Source organism: Pipra filicauda, unplaced genomic scaffold (assembly GCF_003945595.2).
Source record: "Pipra filicauda isolate LSUMZ 115617 unplaced genomic scaffold, ASM394559v2 scaffold133_size2016399_pilon, whole genome shotgun sequence".
Classification (NCBI taxonomy): Eukaryota; Metazoa; Chordata; class Aves; order Passeriformes; family Pipridae; genus Pipra; species Pipra filicauda.
The window spans coordinates 131,346-150,501 of NW_024103807.1; the positions used below are offsets into that span (position 1 = coordinate 131,346).

The 19,156-nt window shown below is 42.0% G+C and overlaps 1 protein-coding gene across 5 annotated transcripts in view; it reads left to right on the forward strand.

The window, feature by feature from the left end:
• TSPAN18 (tetraspanin 18) overlaps nt 1–19,156 on the forward strand; it is a 121,543-nt gene that overhangs the window by 10,272 nt on the left and 92,115 nt on the right. Inside the window, exon 1 of one of the 5 annotated variants that reach the window (XM_039378246.1) lies at nt 12,784–12,808. The exons of the other annotated variants lie outside the window; for them this stretch is intronic. The gene's annotated coding sequence lies outside the window, so the exon portion shown is untranslated. Of the gene's footprint in view, nt 1–12,783; nt 12,809–19,156 lie in introns of those variants that run through there. 5 annotated transcript variants of the gene reach the window in all.

Below are 19,156 nucleotides of genomic sequence, written 5' to 3' on the forward strand. Positions count from 1 at the left end.
TGGAGAAACAATCAGCATGTCAGTAACAGGAGGAAAATGACTGACCCTGAAGCACTGCTGGTTTATTTTGGCAGGGTCAAGGCTGTACAAAGCTATATAGCTCCTAAACCCCTGCTTCCTCTGAGTAATATTATTAGAAAAGCACCTTAAGCAGCCGAGGAAAATACAGCTGAACACTGCTAATATATTTGTGCCTCGGCCATTGTTGTTGGGCAGAGTAGGAAAAATAATGCTTAGGGCAAGAGAGGAGCTGCTTGGAACAGGATGAAATGCTCTCTTGCTGGTTTGACTGCAGCAAGCTCAGGAAGGGCAGGGCTAACACATGGTTTCAGTAATAGGTCTCTTGAATTTCTTCTTTCTCCCACTTTACAGAGAGGAAAGTGGTCCTCTCTATCCTTTCTTAATTCTCCTTGGAGAGTGAGGAGATAAGAAGAAAGTCATGAGAGGATCTTGGCTAAGCTGGGAGTGTGCTTAGCGAGGGTGTTTGTTCCCTGTGGTTGTCCTCTGCAGCACTGAAGACCCTGAATCTGGTTATTCCAGTGCATCTCACCCACTTGAATCTTGATGTGCTCTGAGCTGCTTGACTGCCAAGGGGAGCTTTCAGAGGCTCCCTCTGTCATAAAAGGTGGGATTCCAAGATTGAGGTGAACACTGCAGTTCTGATTATATGAGAATGCCACTCTGCCTTTACTTTATATTTTGTTCTGGCTTCTTTTAAAGAAGGGGGGGTGGAAAAGACTGAGGGTTCAAGCTTCATCACTGCACAAGCAAAGACAAAGCACTCCTCTTAAAGGTAAAACATTCCAGTCCTCTGCTGTGTATTTGAGTTTTAAATAATAGGAGTTTCCTGTTTCAGAGAAGCCAAGTGCATCCTCAGATGATCTCCACTAACCTGTTTTAAGACTTGTGTTCAACTTGCGGTAGATGAGGAGTCTGAGCTTGCCTTTTTGGTTTTACCCCTCCTTCAAGTTAAAGTAGGAGGCATAAGGTGTGTTTACAGCACAGAGAAGCAGCAGTGAAAGGCCTGACATGGTGGAAGTCAGAACCAGAATCACCATGTAACTTTTTTGGATGCAACATAGAAGAATCCACAACACACAGTCAGCTCTGGAAATCATATAATGTCAAAGCACTCCTGAATGTGAGATGAGGTCCAATATGTCTGTCTGCAGGCAGAGATGCAGAGCCTAGATACAATGTTTGAAAGAACAAATAAAAACACCCTAAACCTTGCTTTTATGTTATTTTTTGGTTTGTTTTTTTTTTTTTTTGTAATAAAAAGGCAATACTTTCAAATATTAGATTACAATAATATCTTAGTATGTTTTCACATAAAAATGATTTAAGAAAAGAAAATATTTCTCTTAAATTAATCAAGTCCAAAACCTCTATCTATGACTGAAATATCAGCAGAATTCTTGCTTCTTCTGCTTATAGTCATTAAAGGAACCTTTAAAAGAACCTCTAAGAGGTGGATTGCTAAGGTTCCATAGATCCCCAGGAAGATAAAGGTAAGTTGCTAACTTTCTTCAGAAGCTTCGACTCTACTCTTAACTGCCATTTGGGAATTATATGAGACCTTTTTAAGGACTAGATCTTTTGCCCAAAAAAGTCAGTTTGCGTCTTCTAATCACTGAATGACCAGACTGCTTTGCATTCATTTCATATCCATATTCTACCCATTTGTTATGCATAATTAAATTATTGGGAAAAGCAAGCTTGTAAGACTTTACTCTTCTGAATCAGGGATAGTGAATTAAAACAAAAAGTCAGGTTACTCTGATAATAGTTCCAGTAAGCTGAGAACTTAGATGTATGGTTGAGCTGCACTGCAAATTCATCATGTTGAAGTAAAGTCAGACTGCACTAGGATACTGTTGTGAAGGATTTGCCATAAGGGCAGGGCTGCATACCCCAGCTGTTCCCTGAGACTGGCTTGCAAAATCCTTCTCGTGGATGGAGCTGTATTCTTGTTGACTTCAATGTCACCATCTAGGACTTGTCTGTCATTCAAAGCTGAAGGAGTGCAAGAAAAGCTGTGCAGTGGATCTGTTTCTCTTAGCATCCTACAAGATTACACCAGTAGACTGTCCTTTATCATGAAGCTACAATCTTCAGCTGTAATCCTTGATTCTTTATGAAGTACAACAGTATAGAGTAGGACCAAACATTTTTATTTTTTTTTTAACTGGAATGTGATTAAATGTAAGACTGCCTGAGTCTGTCTGTCTTGCAGCTTTGTAAGTAACACTGCATGGACAAGATTTGTCGCTTCCTTTCCCTTTCCTGTTCCACTGTCCCTGAGCATTTTTCCTTGGGATGAATTCTGCCTAGTAAAGCAAGGATTTGTCCAGATATGCTATTGTTTAGCAAGGAGGTGGTGAAACAGATGCAGTTGTTGGAACTGATGATAAGGTAATTTTCTCACCCTTCCGATTACTGCAAATGTGTTTGAAAGAGGATTTGCATTGCTAGTAGTATTTGTTATTGTGTGTATGGCCTTAGATATAAATTGGAGATTGACTGGTGGATAAGGAAACAGTGCAGTGTGCATGAGTGAACAGATTGGGAACGTATCTGAACTAGCTGTGTACTACCCCACCAGAATGAGTCAGTTGCTCAGAATTTTTCTGGCGGATGTAGCCTCTCTGTTTCCTGTCACAGTGATTATCTACCACTTCTTTGTTGAGTTTCTGTGTGGTCCACATTATCTGAACATCTCTTAGTTGCAAATGGATTGTATCTTTGTAGCACCTTTCTGAGGCAGAGAATTCCCATTTTACTGATGTATGTGAAATCTTAGTAACGTGCTAAAGGAAGTTGTAACAGACTAGAAAATAAGAGAATAGCACCTATCCAAATTTCACTCCTAGAAAATACATCTCAGGTTTAAAAAATGGGAAGGGAGTATTTCTTGTATTCTAGGAAGACTGTTCTCAGCTAAATGAATGGCTTGCTTTGCTGTGCTCTTGGAGCCAAATGGCCCAAGTAACTCAGTGGTATGTTGTTAAGGCCTTTTCTTCTTTTGCCTGTGTTAATTGTGCATTTACTAAATTTGGATAGAACACCTTTTTCTCTGTAAATGAAGCTCTACTTGTGGGTTGTTTGAGGGTTTTTTGGGAGATGAAGGGGGAAGGGTTGTTTGGTTTGTTGTTTCTCGTAGAAAACAAAGATCTTCTGAAGTTTTGAAGAACTGGGGGTGGGGGGAGATTCTTACTTCAGCCAAATAATATTTCATGGTTTGGTATATACGTTAGTGTGGGAGACTACAGGTAGTGGCCCTGGGATATAAACCCCCTTTTTCTACATTGTACTGCAGTGCACTTTCTACTACTCTTGCTTTCTTTTAAATGTCAACTTGTGACCTGTTAAACTTCCTTAGAAGTGCACAGGTTTATAAAAAGCATTTTCCTTTGAACAGACTGGCTTTTTCAAACTGTTTACCCTGCAAAGTAGTGTTTGCAGAGAGGATATAATCAGGCCTAATAGTCCTTATCAAGTTAGTGACTCCTTGAGTCCTATCATTTAGTGGTATCTGAGGAGTGATGTGGTGCTGAAGCGTTTGCCTGCTTTTGCCAGCAATCCTAATCAAAGCCACGGAGAGTGCTGCTTTCTCTGCCCTGAGGCACTCCTGGGTGCTTCCTTGAGAAGGTGATTCAGGGCTATTAAAACAGCACATGCTGTAAAAAAAAGAAAAAAACAAAACAAAACAACAAAAACACTTCCCAGGCACAGGTGTGGAGCTGCTAAGTATTAGTGCCAATTGTGCAGTTCAAAAATCACAGCTTTGTTCTCAAGATTGTAATAGTATTAAAAAAATTCAGCCTTGATCTTGATGAGAGCTCAGGTCCCTGAGATTGTGTGGAATCAGGGTTAAGGTTTTTAATTAGTTCATTCTTTAGAGATGTTGAATACCTTTCATGGGAGCTGAAATTAATGGGGGCTGTGTGTGCTCAGCATTTTGGAAAGAAAACAGTGTGTGCATGCGTTGTGATCTGTGATGTACAGAAACCAGAATCTCTAGAGGGTTGCAGTATCTAAGATGATACCCCTATACTTGCTTCTTAATTAAACCCCAGACACTTTATATGGCTTGTCCTGAACTTCAGGACTCTGTTTTTCTCAAGCATATTTGAGACTTCTAGCCTGGCAACTCCTTGGAGCTTTCTATTAAGGTATTAAGGGGAGGAAAACCAGTTGGTTGCCTCAAGCTGAGGAGGAAATGCTAGACTTGAAGGATTATCTCAGTGCAATGAATTTTAAAGACTTTTTGCTATACATGTGTGGAAAGCTGTCAAAATGCTAATGGTTCTGCCTTCTTGTTTAACCCTTTCAGCATACCGAGCTGATGGTGGGGAAGTGAAAACGATGCTACTCAACTGAAAAAGGACAGTTCAGTCAGAAATTAAGTTTTAAGTAGCTTTTCATCTATTAGCCACAACTTCTCCCAGTGATAAGGAAGAGTGATGCACCCATCATTTGGACAGACCAACTCTACGCTCATAGTTGACCCCATCTGCAGATGTGGTGTAGGTCAGGTACTCCCTGCAACCAGCACCCTGCAGTAAAGGCTAGCACAGGGTTGAGAAGCTCCCCTCCGGTCCCCACCTCCCGCATCTCCCCCTCAAAAAAAAAGTGAAGCCGAAACCAGGTTGCTGTGGCTTGATGACTCCTGCAACCCCTTCTTGGGGTGATTCAGGTAACAGTATGGACTCCTGTTGCTTCCTCACCTAGTTTTTGGGATGTGCACCCTGCCTGCAGTGTCATGGACACCTCTGTTGTGGCAGAGTCTGTATGGCTGCCAGGACGTGGGGAGGTCTCACACCGTCAGAGCAACTTGTCCAGTCAAGCACATACCTGAGTGGCTCTGGGATGGGATGGATCATCCTACCTGCACAGATTGAACACAAGTGTCCTACAGCAGCACAGGCATGCCCCCAGCTTACTCCAGTTTTTCACCAAGGAGACTCTGATTCTCCTGGGTATCTTACCTCACCATCCTAAGCAAGGGAAGACATGGACTCTGGGTGGAAACACAGGTCAGAGCACTGGGAATGTTTTCTGCAGAGCTGCTGTGACCTGGGCAGCAAGGCTAGTCCAAGGTGCTGAGCAGATACTGTTTACAGTCACTCTGTGCTGTAGTGGCTGCTCTGCTGTTGCTGCCCAAAGCGGCTGGGCTGGTTAAGTCTGTGCAGGAGGCAACCAGGCATCTTCCTCAGGGGATACTGTTCGTATCTGTGAGGAAAGGCTGTTCCATTTATTTAGGTTTTTGGATGAAGTTTTTGACGTGTTAGGAATATCTCATTCAACTCTAGAGAGATTCTGTTAGTGTTCTGCTTTGCAGTCAGGTAAATACTTGGATAACTGACAATATAAATAACGGAAATTATGAGTGTTATTAAACCCATGAGGCTCAGTCATTCCTTTAGCTGCCTCTGAAATATGTTAGAGCAATGGGTCTGTCTGTGCTTATCTTTTTAATCAGGACTAGCCAGGCAATTTTGCCCTCAGGAGAGTCTGAATCACTGAGCTGCAGGGCTATCTTTGCCATTAAGCTTATGGCTTTCAGGTTTCAGTGAACTTGTAATGTTATTTATTTGTTATTTTTAAGGCATATTTACAGTTAAATGTGAGCTGCCAGCTTACTTCATATCTTCAAAGCATCAGTATTTTCGGTTTTGCAGCTGAAGAGTATGGTTGCCAACATGTACCACCTGGGGGCAGGAGCAAGGGCAGGCAGTATGAAAAGGATTGCTATAGGGATTTGCTTGGAGTTGGGACTAGGGAGACACAGATGGAATAAGGCAAAGAGACTCGGTAGCAGTGAAAGACTGTGGAATATGACATGACTATGTTGTGGTGTTGTATTGCTTGGGGTATTCTAAGCTAGATTGGATAGGACACTGGGGAAATCAGCTTTAGGGAAAACTGTTTTAACTTGGATTGTTCAAAATGATATGAAAATATGGCTGGTGCATAGTTCACTAAGAATTGTGTTGATCATGATTTCCTGTGTGGCTTTTAGCAAATTTATTATTTTGAGTCAGTGTGTGTGTATTTATATATTTAGGAAAAGAAATAGATATTCACCCCGCCCCCTTGTATTTTTCTCAGCATGGACAGTAACAAAATGTTTGTCAATCTCATGTATATTTTAAGGCTGTTTTTAGTGGACTCTTCTCTGTCTGATTCTTACATTTCTCAGTGAGTGACTTTAGGTATTGCAAACAAGACTTTTTAAATAAGGACTTATTTCCCCTGAAATGTGTGCGATCACTGGAAAAAAAAATCTCACTACCTTTTTCTAACTTGGTTACTTATTTTTCACAGAAAGTACATTTTGCTTAATCTTGAAAATTTAAGGTTGCATGCATAAATACGTGGCTCTCATTGTGCTCGTAGTTGTTTTGCAGATATAAATCTTAAACCGTGCAACTGCTTTGCATTTTCCATTTGGGTTTTTGTATGTGCAATGGGAAGGGAGCCTGAGCTGCGTTCTTCTACCACAACCTCCCCTTCCATGCTAGAAGATGAAGGTGTTAACAGTGGGAAAAGTAGGATTTACAGTGGGGTGTATGTATACGACATGGCATTGTCACTTCTGTGATTAAGTATGCACTTAATCTCTGCCGATTAAATACTAAACACAAATGCAAAACAAAATCCTTCACTATTTCTGAAGAAACATGCCATGAAGAGTCAGGTCTTTAGATAAGCCTGTGAAGCTGGTTGCTGGGCTGGCCAAGGGGGGGTGGGATATGCAGGCATGGTCTGTAAAGGGTGTTTATTGGAAGGGAATGGGTCACCCTCTTTGATAAAAAACAGTTTAGGTGTTCATTTTAGTTTGAAATAGAATAAGAACCTCCAGCTTCTTTCTTTTATATTTTTAGAGGCCTGCATAATTTTAAAGCTGTAATACTCTTTTCTTTTGACTGGATGAGGAAAGAAGGGGTGGCGAAATGCTGATTTAACAGAACCACAGTCTAAGACTTGAAAGTTGCCATCTTACAGGAGTTGGCTGTGGATCTTTTGCATGTACTATGTTTCTGAGGTGAGAAGGGTTGCAGGGGATGCAGCCCATGACAGTAAACAGGGAAAGTTCCCCATTTGCTAAGACTGGACATACATCCTATTGAAGAAATGGAGGTTTAGAATATTGGAGTTGTTGTACTCTGAAAGATTTCAGTCTTCAGTGCAGCAGCAATTATTTCCACCAAGAATCTTTGTGTTTCCAGATTCCCAGGATTGAAGACACCTTGCCCCAGGACATGCACCAGCATGATGGGTAGGACACCTTCTGGGAAAGAGAAAGTCCTTGGATCAAATATTGGCTTGAACTTAGGCCAAAAGTCTATATGAACCAGTCTGCAGTATTCCTGAAGCCAGGCACTCAGTCAAATTACCTGTTGTTGGATGAGCTGTGGTTGTTGTCCATGTGTGTGGTCTTAGCCCACGGCAAATCAAAGGTAATGCAATTTAGCTGAACTCTATCATTGCTAAATTAAATTACCTCACATCAGCTGCAGAAGATGAGCCTTCATATGGAGAGCTACCCCAACTCAGCTGATGCTTAGCCTACGGTTACTGCAGAGTACCATAGCTTTATTGGGACCTCCACTTGAGTGTCCCAGTGACCAAGCAATATGTAGTAGCCAATTGCAAGGAGAAGGAAATATAGTTGTGCCCCCAATTACAGAATGTAGTCCCTAAATCTCATCACATTTTTAGTTTGGGAAGTTCAGGTGGCTGAATTTGGGATTGATGGAAGTAGAGGTTTTCAGCAATTACTGTACCTACTTAAAAGAAAACAGATTGCCTTTTCTAGCAGTTGTTGACTCCCTTGCCAGCAGGGAGGTTCTCTTGCCTGTAACAAGCAGTGGTGCCAAACACATTTTTGTTCTCTAGGGAATGTGTTTCCTGAAAGGTTCCTTTCATCTGCAATGAATTCTTGTGCTTTAAACCCAGGAAAAATTAATGTGTTTTTTTTTTTCCAAATATCTGTGAGAACTTCTTTTTAAATGAATTGTCCCATTTGATAGCAGAAAAGCAATAGTCTGTCCTCACTTTCAGTTTTTTGCCTCTGGGATCAGTATTCCTTGTCTAGGAATACAAGATGGTACTGAATGATCTGACCTTGCCAGGGATGATTCAGCAAGATTGGCAGCCTGAAGCCATGCCCAATTTGGTGCCATAATGGGATTTGAAAGGGAATTATTGTAAAATGATGTTGGAAAGGACATAGGATAGCGCTTTGGGTCCTTGGTCTTTACACTAGGAAAAGCTAACTTCAGTAAAAGCATTTGTAGCTAGTCTGTGTCAGCTCAGTCTGAGGAGACTAAGAATTGCAGGAGATGCCTTTGTTCTGGTGGGCAGTGGGAAGGCCTCTGCTTGGTCTGACCTGATTCCCTGGAGATCATGGTCTGAGGCTGTGAAGGTGGGCCATGCAAGCTTCAGAACCTCTAGGAGGAGAGGGGAACAAGGGCTTGCTCAGAGGAAATGTTAAGTCTCTTACCCCCGAAAACCCGACAAAGTGACCATGATCATAGTGACGGGCAGTGCTTTCTGCAGTCCCAGTGGTTTGGTGCTGGTGGAGCGATGCTGCCAACACCACTGCTGCATGATTATGGAGTCAGGATCACAGGTGCTTCTGTGTTCTTGTGATTTGGTTGTGCATCCTGTTTTATTCCAAGCCAGGGCTGAAATCTCCTGTTATTGACTGATAAAGGCTCTCAGGCTGAAAATTGTCCCATTCACATCATCTCCCAGAAACCATTCCAGCATGGCAAACTCTTTTTCCAGCTCCAGTCTTCCTCTTTTACTAGGATTTTCATGAAACCATGGTTGGAACATGTTTCTTAAACATACGTGAGGTTGAGCATCTGTTGTTTGTGACACCTATCATTGCACATGGAAGAACGCATTTGTAAGTTCATGCACAGCCAGCTTTCATTTCACAATGAAGATGTGGCTAAATGGGAATTAGGATTAATACTGGATTTAAGATTCTCGTAGTTGGCTGGTAATAACCTAATCTCCTCAAAGGCTGCAGGCAGGCTGGCAGCATTCAGCTCAAGGGCGTTGTTTGCAAAACCTGAAAGAAATTGAATTTTGATACTTAGAGAGCTTTAATCGGAGCCTTTCAAGATATGTATGCTCTTCCCATCCCTATCTCAAATGCAGCCTTTTAATATCTTTAATATGTGACAGCCACCTTGGCTTCTAGGTCTGATGAGTGTTTGACAGTAATATTTTTCTTTTCCTTTTGTAAAAGCTTAAGAATTCTGTTTGATTTTAGAAATGTATAAATTGCATTCTGAAAGTTGATATAGCAAAGTGTTTGTATAGGCAGAGTGAGACAAATCCAAGTAAGGCAGCAAGTACTCCCCAATTTAAAGTGTTGAGAGTGCTCAATGTCCTTCATGTAAGGAGGCTCGGGAGGCCACAGAAGTGTGGTGCTCCTGGAGTTCAGTCTAGCCTGGTTTGTTTGTTGCTGTGATAAAGATGACTGGTGAGAAATGCATTGGTGAGTCTGTGCAGGTCATAATATGAATCACTGCATTTGACATTAAGGCCCATATTGGAAAACAACATGTTTTAACATGAATTGTTGATGCTTCTTCTTTTTATTGTGGCTGCAATGCAATTTTCTGTGTACCTAGTCCCTACTGGAAGATACACATTTAGTTATCTAAATAACTTTTATCTTCAGTTAAATCCATTGAAGTAGACTTTATGCAGGCTCAGTCCTACATTGTCAAACAAATTCCTTGCTTCTTTCAGCTTTCTCTTGGATAGCAGTTTTGGTTGGTTCTGTCCAAACATTAAGAGATGTCATTTGCAAAATGGTTTTCAACCTGCATCACTGCTAGTGACAGCCTGGCAAAATGTGTCTGGTTTTCCTTTGTTTTAAATCAACAGCCCGTCCTGTTTATGGAGGGTATCAAAGGCCTCTATAGTGTGATGATGTATGCCACTGCCAGTTGAAGTCTGCATTTGAGCCACCGAGGCTAGAAGGAGCAGAGACATATTGACTAGATTTGAGTGGAAAGCTTGTGGAATGCTGCTGATAAAATTCAATATCCATATTGCTAAAAAGAATGACTTTTCTGCGAAGGTGGTGATGAAGTGTCTTTAACTAGACGTGAATCGACTCTTATCAATTTGTTTTTTCTCAAGCCTATTTATTCAGCCCTCACCTCAACGGATTTCTTTGAATTGTTTGTCTGCTCCTTCTGTGTTGGTCCTCCTTTCTAAAGTTGTCATTCCTCTCACTGTTGCCTTGTGTAGAACCTGTTCTCAAATAATCCCATTAATCTTCTTAGATAATTTTTAAAACACCATCAAGCAGGACATTTTTTCTGAGGTATGAAGTTTCCTTTCGTACCTTAAGTCACCTGGCTCTCAGCACGTGAAACTGAGAAATGAACTGAAGCTTTGCATTCCCAAGGCTCAGAGCTGCCCACATGATGACTTAAGATTTGAAAAGCAGTGAGTTGAATTTAATATTGCAGTATCTCTGCCCCCATTATTCTCAGAGTATAAAGGAGCATCGCAAACTGGTCACCTGGAATTCAGGTCTCTGCTGGGGCTTACAAGTCCCTTAAAACACAAGTTCGTCAAAAGCAGGTTGATTGGAAAGCTTCTGTTCTGTTTTTAAAAGCCATAACCCAGGCAAATTTTTGGACTTTCAGCTCCATTCCCTCTTCTCAGATTAGTGTTAAGGAACAGTGGATAGAGAGGGAAGCCAGGCAAGGCTGGCACCCAGCAGCAAAGGTTAGCAGAGATGCATGAACTGTACCAGCTTTGTTTTGGTTACTTGAAAGCATCCAACTTTCAGTGACTCTAAGAGACCTTATCCCTCTGCAGGAGTCAAACAGCTTGGTTTAAAGCATGTAACAATTCATGGAAGTGCTTTGTGAGCAACTTAAACCTGTTGTTTTGTTCAGTGTTATGACCGGTTGGAAGGTTTGGTCTGTTGTTTTTTCTGGGGTATGGTGGGAGGTGGCAAAGACTGCTTAGAACAGCAGTGTGCAATGAGCCAGTGCCATACTGGGTAAGGCCTGTGGGGGTGAAGCTCAGAGATTTCTAAGCCTGTAAAAATCCAGGAGAACATGCATTAATCCTATTGCTTGCTATTCTAGCCTTCTAGCAAGCAGACAGGGAGCTATTAAACCCCTCTGAACAGAATTAGGGGTGAGGGAGAATATCTGATAACTTCAGCTTGCATCAGTTGTACAAATTACTTGGAGAAGAGCAAACGCAGGCAGAGAGTTTTAAAAAAGAAACAAACAACAGCCAAACAACAACAAAAAAATAATCAAACCAATGGCAACAACAAAACCCTCTCACATATCATCAGGATGTGCCTATAAAGAGACTCAGGTTTTCATGCTGGCTGAACTGTGCAAGGGGAAGAAAGTGCCACACTAATCTGGGCACTAACCAGTAGGTACATCCTGCCACAGAAGTTAAGCATTCCTTGAAGTCAAAGAATTGGGGCTAAAGCCTTGATTTTATAAAAAAGCAGTTGTGGTAGTAGAGGTGTATGGGTGTGAGTAAACTGCTGTCTTTGTCATGGTACCTTAGAGAGCTCAGGGTGATAGAAATGTGTCTTATGAATGTACAGTGGTAATTTTTTATTCCTTCAACTGAGTCCACTCTGTGCTCAGCAGTGAGACTGACAGAGGTTCTTCACTGGCACTTAAAGCTGCACCTCAAAGACTCTGCTTCGAGCAGATCTCACTGATGATGCTGTGCTTTTTAAAGGATTTGCAGCCTTGCCTGGAGAAGGCCAGCCAACATCACCACAGCTACTACAGCTCCACCAACACTTTTTCTTTCAAATTCCCCAAGTATGGCCAGGAATGCACAGCCCCTCTACTCTGCTGTGCCCTGGCCAGCCCAGTGTTTTGTTGCAGATGAATGCAGTGGAATGATCTGTAAACATAACTGTGTGTTCTGATGGTGAACGTATGCAAGCTGCTTGCACTGTGTTACTCATTTATCCCCACCAGCCCCTCCAAGCTCAGCTGCTGCTTTATCACTCCTGATAAGCTGGTGTGTGATCTGAGGCAGAACCATCATCCAGAACTGAAGGCAGGCAGGAGTCCCACGTGCATAGTTTGGGGGCAGCTCAGTTTCTTTTCTGATAAGCCTGTGCCTCTTGCGGCAGTACAGTGCACACTCCTTTTAAACTGTAATCATAATCCTCTTTTCAGCCAGCTCTGCTATCCCCACAGGAAGCATTAGCAATATCACAAAGTGCGGAGACTTCATTGTTTTTCCCTAATCTGCAAAGGGAACTGAGACAAGAGAGAGGAAACTTTAACCTATTCCGTGCCTCAGTGGTAAATAATTAGTTTTTTACTGAGTGGGAAAATGGGGGAAGCCTCTTAGTTAAGATAAAGTAAGCACAAGGCTCACAGGCTTATCTTGCTCTGTGGAATTCGGGAAAGGATGTGTCCTTGAATTCGCCTGTCTGGTGTGGCCTGATTTTGTGTTTGGGAGAAATGAGTCTATTAGAGCTGCCTTAAGTGATGGCTGGGTATAAGGCACCTCTTGCCAGGAAATTCGGTAGCCATGCCTTTGTTTAAGGACCTGAACAAAAGGCCCTGGATGCCTAATAATGTGCAAATTTGGGTGGGTGGGATATGGAGAAGGTTAATAGGGCAGGCAAACAGAGGAGGAGCTGAGCTTGAGAGAGGAGGAGAGGAACACGGAGGACATAGCTGAAGAGAGAAGCAAAACAGAAAGAGCAGCCCCTTTTTGCCATGTTAAAATTAACTTAGTCCCCACTGACAATTTTGGGGTAAGTGCAAGCTGTGTCTGATGAAATAATGGTATTTTCACCCGCGGCCGTGTGAGAGGTTACAGCGTGGCTCCCTGGGCTGTCTGTGTGTAAGTCTGTGTTCTGTGTGCGTACGGTCCAGACCCCGACCCATCACAAGGCGGGACTGGGAGTGCTCATGGGTGGGAATTCACCTTGGGTCAATGCTTTACCTTTGCAGAACTCTTTGCAAGCTGCCTGTCGTAAAATCTTCCTTGTCATGCTTGGTTCTGAGGCTGGGCTGTGTTCTTCCTGAAAAGGAAAAGCTGAAATGGGAGGATTTGCCCTGGCCTGGAATGGAGGGCACAAGTTCAGTATGGAGAATGGTCCTCTTGCACGTGTGCTGTGCCTGTGAAAGTCCTTTAATCCAAAATATGACAAAAGCAAAGGAACAAAAGAAAAGCGTCTCAAAAATAGCATGAGATAAGGATCTGGAGAATTTGCTTTTTATTTCGCACAAGAGTTCCCTGGAGACTATTTCTTTTAAGGGAAGAAATGTAGCTTTCAAGGTCGAGCTTTTTTTTTCTCCTCCCCCCCCTTTTCTTCAGACTTCAAAGGCAGTCAGCTGAGAGCTTCTTAGGAATGTTACATCTGTTCAGAGTAAACGTGGATTGGAGGGAAGGCAGTTTTTCTTCTTCCAAAGTGTCTAAAATGTGCATGCAAATTTTCTTGAGCATGGTAAACAAAACACAACCTCAATGGGGCTGAATGGTGCACAGTAGTGAAGGTTGGAAGGCCAGCAAGTGGGAGTAGTTTTCTGCAGACAAGTTTTTTTTTCCTGATGCCTTAATAGAAAACAGTTTAATGTCTGTTCCTTTAAATAAATTTTTTTTTCAGAAATTGAAACTTAACAAATGGACAGAAATGTGAGCTAAAGCCTGCCTGCTACTCCTCAGCCTTTTAGATTGTGCTAGCTGTGTACCTGTTGGTATACCTGGCTTGTCCTTTTGCTTTCAAACTTAATCTACGTGTATCAAAGAGTGAAATCAACGTTTTGCTTTCTGGCTCTAATGCTTAACTACTGGTCCTTCACCAACTGATCCAAAACCTATTGGCAGTGGAGGGGCTTTGAATCAGGCACTTGGCATGCCACAGAAAACTGTCACTGCAAGCTTGGAGGATGCAGCAGGGGGGCTTAGGAGTTGGACCTAGTTTAACACTGCTCTCGCTGTAATGGAGGGGAATTTATTGCTGATTTTGATGAAAACTGATGTGTAGCTTTGCTGAGTACATTTGTAAATCCTCTCCACAGTAGGACTTAGGGACCTGATCAGGTCTCAGACAGCCTTGTGCATAACTGCCTCTTCACATCTCAAAAGTGTAACTGAACTGGAAATGGTTTTCACACCAATTATTTCCTTCTTGTTTTTGAATAGAACCAGGAGGGATGTTGTTTATCCCATTTCCCTGGTGCAGCTGAAACTCGAGCAGCAAGCTTGTGCTGAAGCTGTTGTTTCCTCTGCGTGTTTCCCATAAGGAGGCCAAGGAGTGTGAGATTTGTGATTCAGTGTGTAGCTTTGTCACATGCATACCCAGGCTGAAGATGAGAAATCTTGGTGCTGTCTCACTTCAGGTTGGGTAAGTATGTTTTGTTTGTTGTTTTTGTGGATTTTTCTTTTAAACTAGGCTTCTTAAATGAATAGCAGCGATATTTAATAAGCTTCTGTGTAAATAAGCAGAGAACCCTGGCTTCATCTTGACTAATCTGTTTAACCTTCATCAGCCCAAATATTTACTCTAGGCATTGAATATCCAGGCAGTGTAATTCTGGTGCTAAAATTCATGCACTGAGAATGCTGTAGATTGACTAATCCTAGAGAATTCCAGAAATCCCTGTCTATATAAATAAACTTCCTATATGAAGGATTATAACTAAATAAATGCTGTGGATTCCGATCAGCAAAGCAGAAGTATAGCAGTTGGCTCATTTTTTCTGCTGAAAAATACTTATGTATTTTTATAAGGTTATTCATCTTAGTCTAAATAGATGTGTAAAGAAAACTGCAAATACTGAAGCACGATGCTGTCACATACTGTAGGAAGAAAATTTACCCCTCTGCCTTTTTGCTAGCATTTTTATCAGTTTTCAAATTGCCATCAGCTTGATTTACCCAGACTGTTGAAATTGTTATTCCTTTTGGGCATAGCATTTCTGGTGAATCTGTGTTTTGTACGTCTTTGTTCTCTTCCTGCAATTGGGGAAAGAAGAGAGTTCATGGAACAGTATTGGTGATACAAAATTTGTAGCTCAGTTGCTGAAGATGCCCCCTCTCCCTACACCCACACATTTCTTCAGCTGCAGAGCAGAGTTTACAGCATCTGAATTTATCAGGAACAAAGTTGGCATCTCAAGACTGGGTCTGAGGTGTCCATTACAGGGAATACTTATGAGATCCTTGTGTAAACCTGTTGGTGTAGGCATGGTGTAAGCAACCTTCTGAGCAGTTTGGCTTCTTTCTTGTTACTGTATTAATTATCCTGTCTTTGTGAGATTAATGTGCAGACTTATTTGGGATCCTTATCCTGAAGAAGTTCTGTTAATATCCCTTTGTGTTGCCCTGTTTGTTACTGGACATTGTTCCAGACATCTGAAGGCTGTAAACACCCAGGGGAGAGGACTTAGTTTGGCTATTGTAAAGGGAATAACTAAAAAGAATGGGATCAAGTTAGAGAAGTAAAATCAAAACTGTTTAAGGAGGCCTTCACAATAGCATCGGTCATTAAGTTCATGGAAAGTTAATGTGTGTTCTGCCATCTGAGAACTTCGAAAGTAGACTTGCAAAAATGAAATAATAGGAAGGCTAGCAGGATGGAGATGTTCCCTATTGACAGGGAAGGGCCCCATCTTTCTCACTCACTGCTTTTTGCTTGTAAGATTCTCTGTAACAGTAGAAAACTAGAAGGAAGAAAGTGCCCAGCTGCTCCACTGTCAGGAAGACATCTAACCTGGAACCTGTGCTGCTCATGGCCACATGGTCCTAAAAGATAATTCTCTCTGATAGAAAAGGACCAGTAGGGGAAGAATTCCACCTCACTTTACTTGCCAACAGGCTCCACAGGGAAATTCCTTCTCTGTCCAATGCTGAGTTAGTCAGTCCTTTTAACAGTGTATCTGGGGAAGAATCACTGCAGTTAGGCCACTAATCTCATTTCTGTCCTCAGATAAGATTGTTATCAGAGTAATTGTCTGTTTGCTCCCCCTTCTGAATCTAATCAGAGTGGATTGTGCCAGTACCTCCTGAGGCAGAGGAACTCAGATACTGATTGCCCCAAAAGAAAGAGAAAATCCTCAGTGTATATTTAATGTAAACTCCAGTTTTGTTAGATGTTCACAGGAAAATCATCTGGAAGTAACTTGCTCAGGTGGGTCTTGTGCATTTCACAGTAATATTTTGTTCTGGTTTAAAGTCTTAAGTTTAGTCAAGCAAGTTCATGTTGTGCATGCTTCGGTGAGGCTTTCGAAAGATAGTGATATGCACCCGTGAAACTGGTACTTTCCCAAGCCCTGGGACAGAGCAAGTTCATGTCTGTAGAGAATGCATACTCTTAGGTGTTCAGCCAGCAAATAATTCTGAACAATTAGTGCTTTTTCCTTCATTTCAAAGCAAATTGCAGGGGTGGGTGGATTTTGCTGGTGGGTATAAAGGAGGCTCAAAGATGTTAACTTTTCATATATCCTTCAAGTTGGGACTAGAACTTGTCTGTTGATGTGCTTACCTGAGGAAATGTACTGTTTGGTCTGTTTGTAGCAGTAAGCAAACCACAGGTAATGCAGCACTCCAGAGAGATACAGGAATGATGTGTGCTTCTCCTGTTATGTGGGTGAGAAAGGTGCAAGAAAGAGGTACCATGGGCTGCCATGGGAGTTGCCAAAGCAGAGTTGCATAGATAAGGAGATCTGTGCCAGAGCCAGTATTGCTAATGACTGCTCCTGATTTCTGTTCTGCTCCTGTCACCAGCCCTGTATGAAAACCAAAACGTGATCCAGCCCTTAGTGGTGGTGCTGCTGTAGACAGGTTGTCTGGCTTAATCAGACCTGTATTCCTGAATAGCTTAATGAAGCTCTATAGCTTTTGAGTGTGATACCTCAACCAAGCTTAAAGGGCGAGGGTAACCACTGAAGAGAGTGCTCATAGCTGCTGAACTTGCATGCCTCCTATGTGAGAACCACTGAGACTGTCTGATTCAATCAGGCTTAAAAGGTGTTGAATGAAGCAGGTTCTTTCAGGCACATGTAAAAGTCATCTTGGGGACCTTGAATTTGGTATGGCCACAGCTTCTTCTAGCCTAATGGGTGTTCAGTGTGCTTAGTGTGAATATTCTCTAAAACTATTGCATAGTTTGCTGCTTCCTGCTCCGTTAGACTTCAGATCACTAACTGTTGTGGTAGCTTCATGGCTGTAGTGTCCCTTTTAGCAGGAACCATAGCCACTTTCATTTGCTGGATGATTTAACTGATGTTGCTCTCCTTTTTACAGAGAAACAGACTTGCAGAAAGAGAGGAAGAGAAGTAGAAAGACGTAGAAAAGCTATTTAAAAGTATTTGCCTACACTGCACTAAAGAGATGGCAGAGACACTGTTTAGAAAAGTGCTTCTGGAACTGGAAGTAATATAACTACATCAGGGCATCCAGTAAACAGAGCCTTAGATGTGTAGGATGGTGTGGCCACACTGCTGTTAGAATTTGATTTTGCATCTCCATACAGTGATGCAATATCACCTTACTCAGACCTAGCTGTGGTGTATTTTATTTGGCCCTGCTGATATGCCACCGATGCGAATGTCCAGCAGTAGAGCTTGTGGTCTTGAAAGCCCCTTTGTATGGTTTGTGGCCTTGTGCACAGGAATTTATTTTTTTATCCCTTCTCCATTACATGTGGGATTTCTTGTGGTTTTTGTTGTGGTTATGTTTTGTTTTTTCACTTGAAGTGTATTTTTGGCACCCTTTGGTCCTTTAATGGGCTCTCACGTTATCAGACGCCACAGCTACACATACATTAAATGTGCTTTATTATATAGATTACTATATGGTGTTCACTTCCTTTGTGAGCCATTCATATTGCAGACTCTTGTCTCCAGCTGTTCTTCTTCTGTAATGGTACTGAGGAGAGTTTTGTAATTTACTAAGCTACTTCTGCTGGCACAGCACTTTGGAGCCCTCCTTGATTGCATGCATCGCCCCCCATGTTGTGCTGTTGATGGTGAAGTTGTACATTAAGGAGCTGTTGCCTGATTTATGAAAAGCATGTTTTTGGAGGCTGGGAGCAGATTCTTCTGGAGGGACTAGTGAGCTGTAGTTCCTGCCTGCTCCCTTTCCCCAGTGTTAGCCCTGTGCAGTGGCTGTGGTACATGATACAACCATGTGTTTGTTTCTTTACCTCCCTCAGCTCATGGCTTCATCTGCCCTGTTTAATACAACCCTCCCATCTATCATTGATGGTACTGCTTATTCAGTGCATAATAACAATTTTGAAGCCATAATTCTAAATATATGTCTAGTGGTCCCCTCATGCTGTACCTTGGACTGACCCACCAGTTTGCACAGTTACTCTTCCGCAAAACGACCAGGTAGGTCTTTGAATCCTTAAAGGTACTGTCCCTGTCTAATCTGAGCATTCCCTGGTGAGTGGGGTCTACCTTGAAAATGTATCGAAGTACTCCATTAAACCAAACACTAGCAAAGTAAGTGGAGCAAGAGCTTATCTCAGATTACTATTATGGCTTGTGCCAGCTACCACAAAAAGCTTTTCTATACTCTATTAACAAGCGAACAGAAGGGATGTCGGGCCCAGACTGTCAGCCTGGTTTTGCCATGCTCAGGACTATGTGATGTGACCTAGAGTTCCTGTATTGGAGTTGATCTAAGGACAAGCCTCTCCCTTGATGCCTCCAGCTGCCATGCTGCCTTTCAGTAGCAGTTGGAGATGCTGGTATAATTGAGTGTTCACCATAAACTAGTTCTACTCAGCTATAAGAATGGCCATGCATAGTGTGAACAGAGGTAATGAGTCTTGCTAAATAGTAGGTTTAAGAGAAATTATATGGAGAGATTTATCACTGAGGTCAACAACTAATCCTCGTGGAAAGCATAGTATCAAATAGCAGAAAATAAAAGAATAAGAAGAAACATTTTACTTGTAAAACTCTTAGACGTTGCAAGGAGATTTGTCTCATTTTTTATAGGTCTTCAATTATCTATGATAAAAATCTTTATTTGGTTGGATTAATCCTGAGAAGATCTGTGAAAACTGTGGGCAACCTTTACATATATACACACCATTTCAGTTAAGATGGCTCCAGCTTGCAACTTGGCAGAAGAACTACAGCTG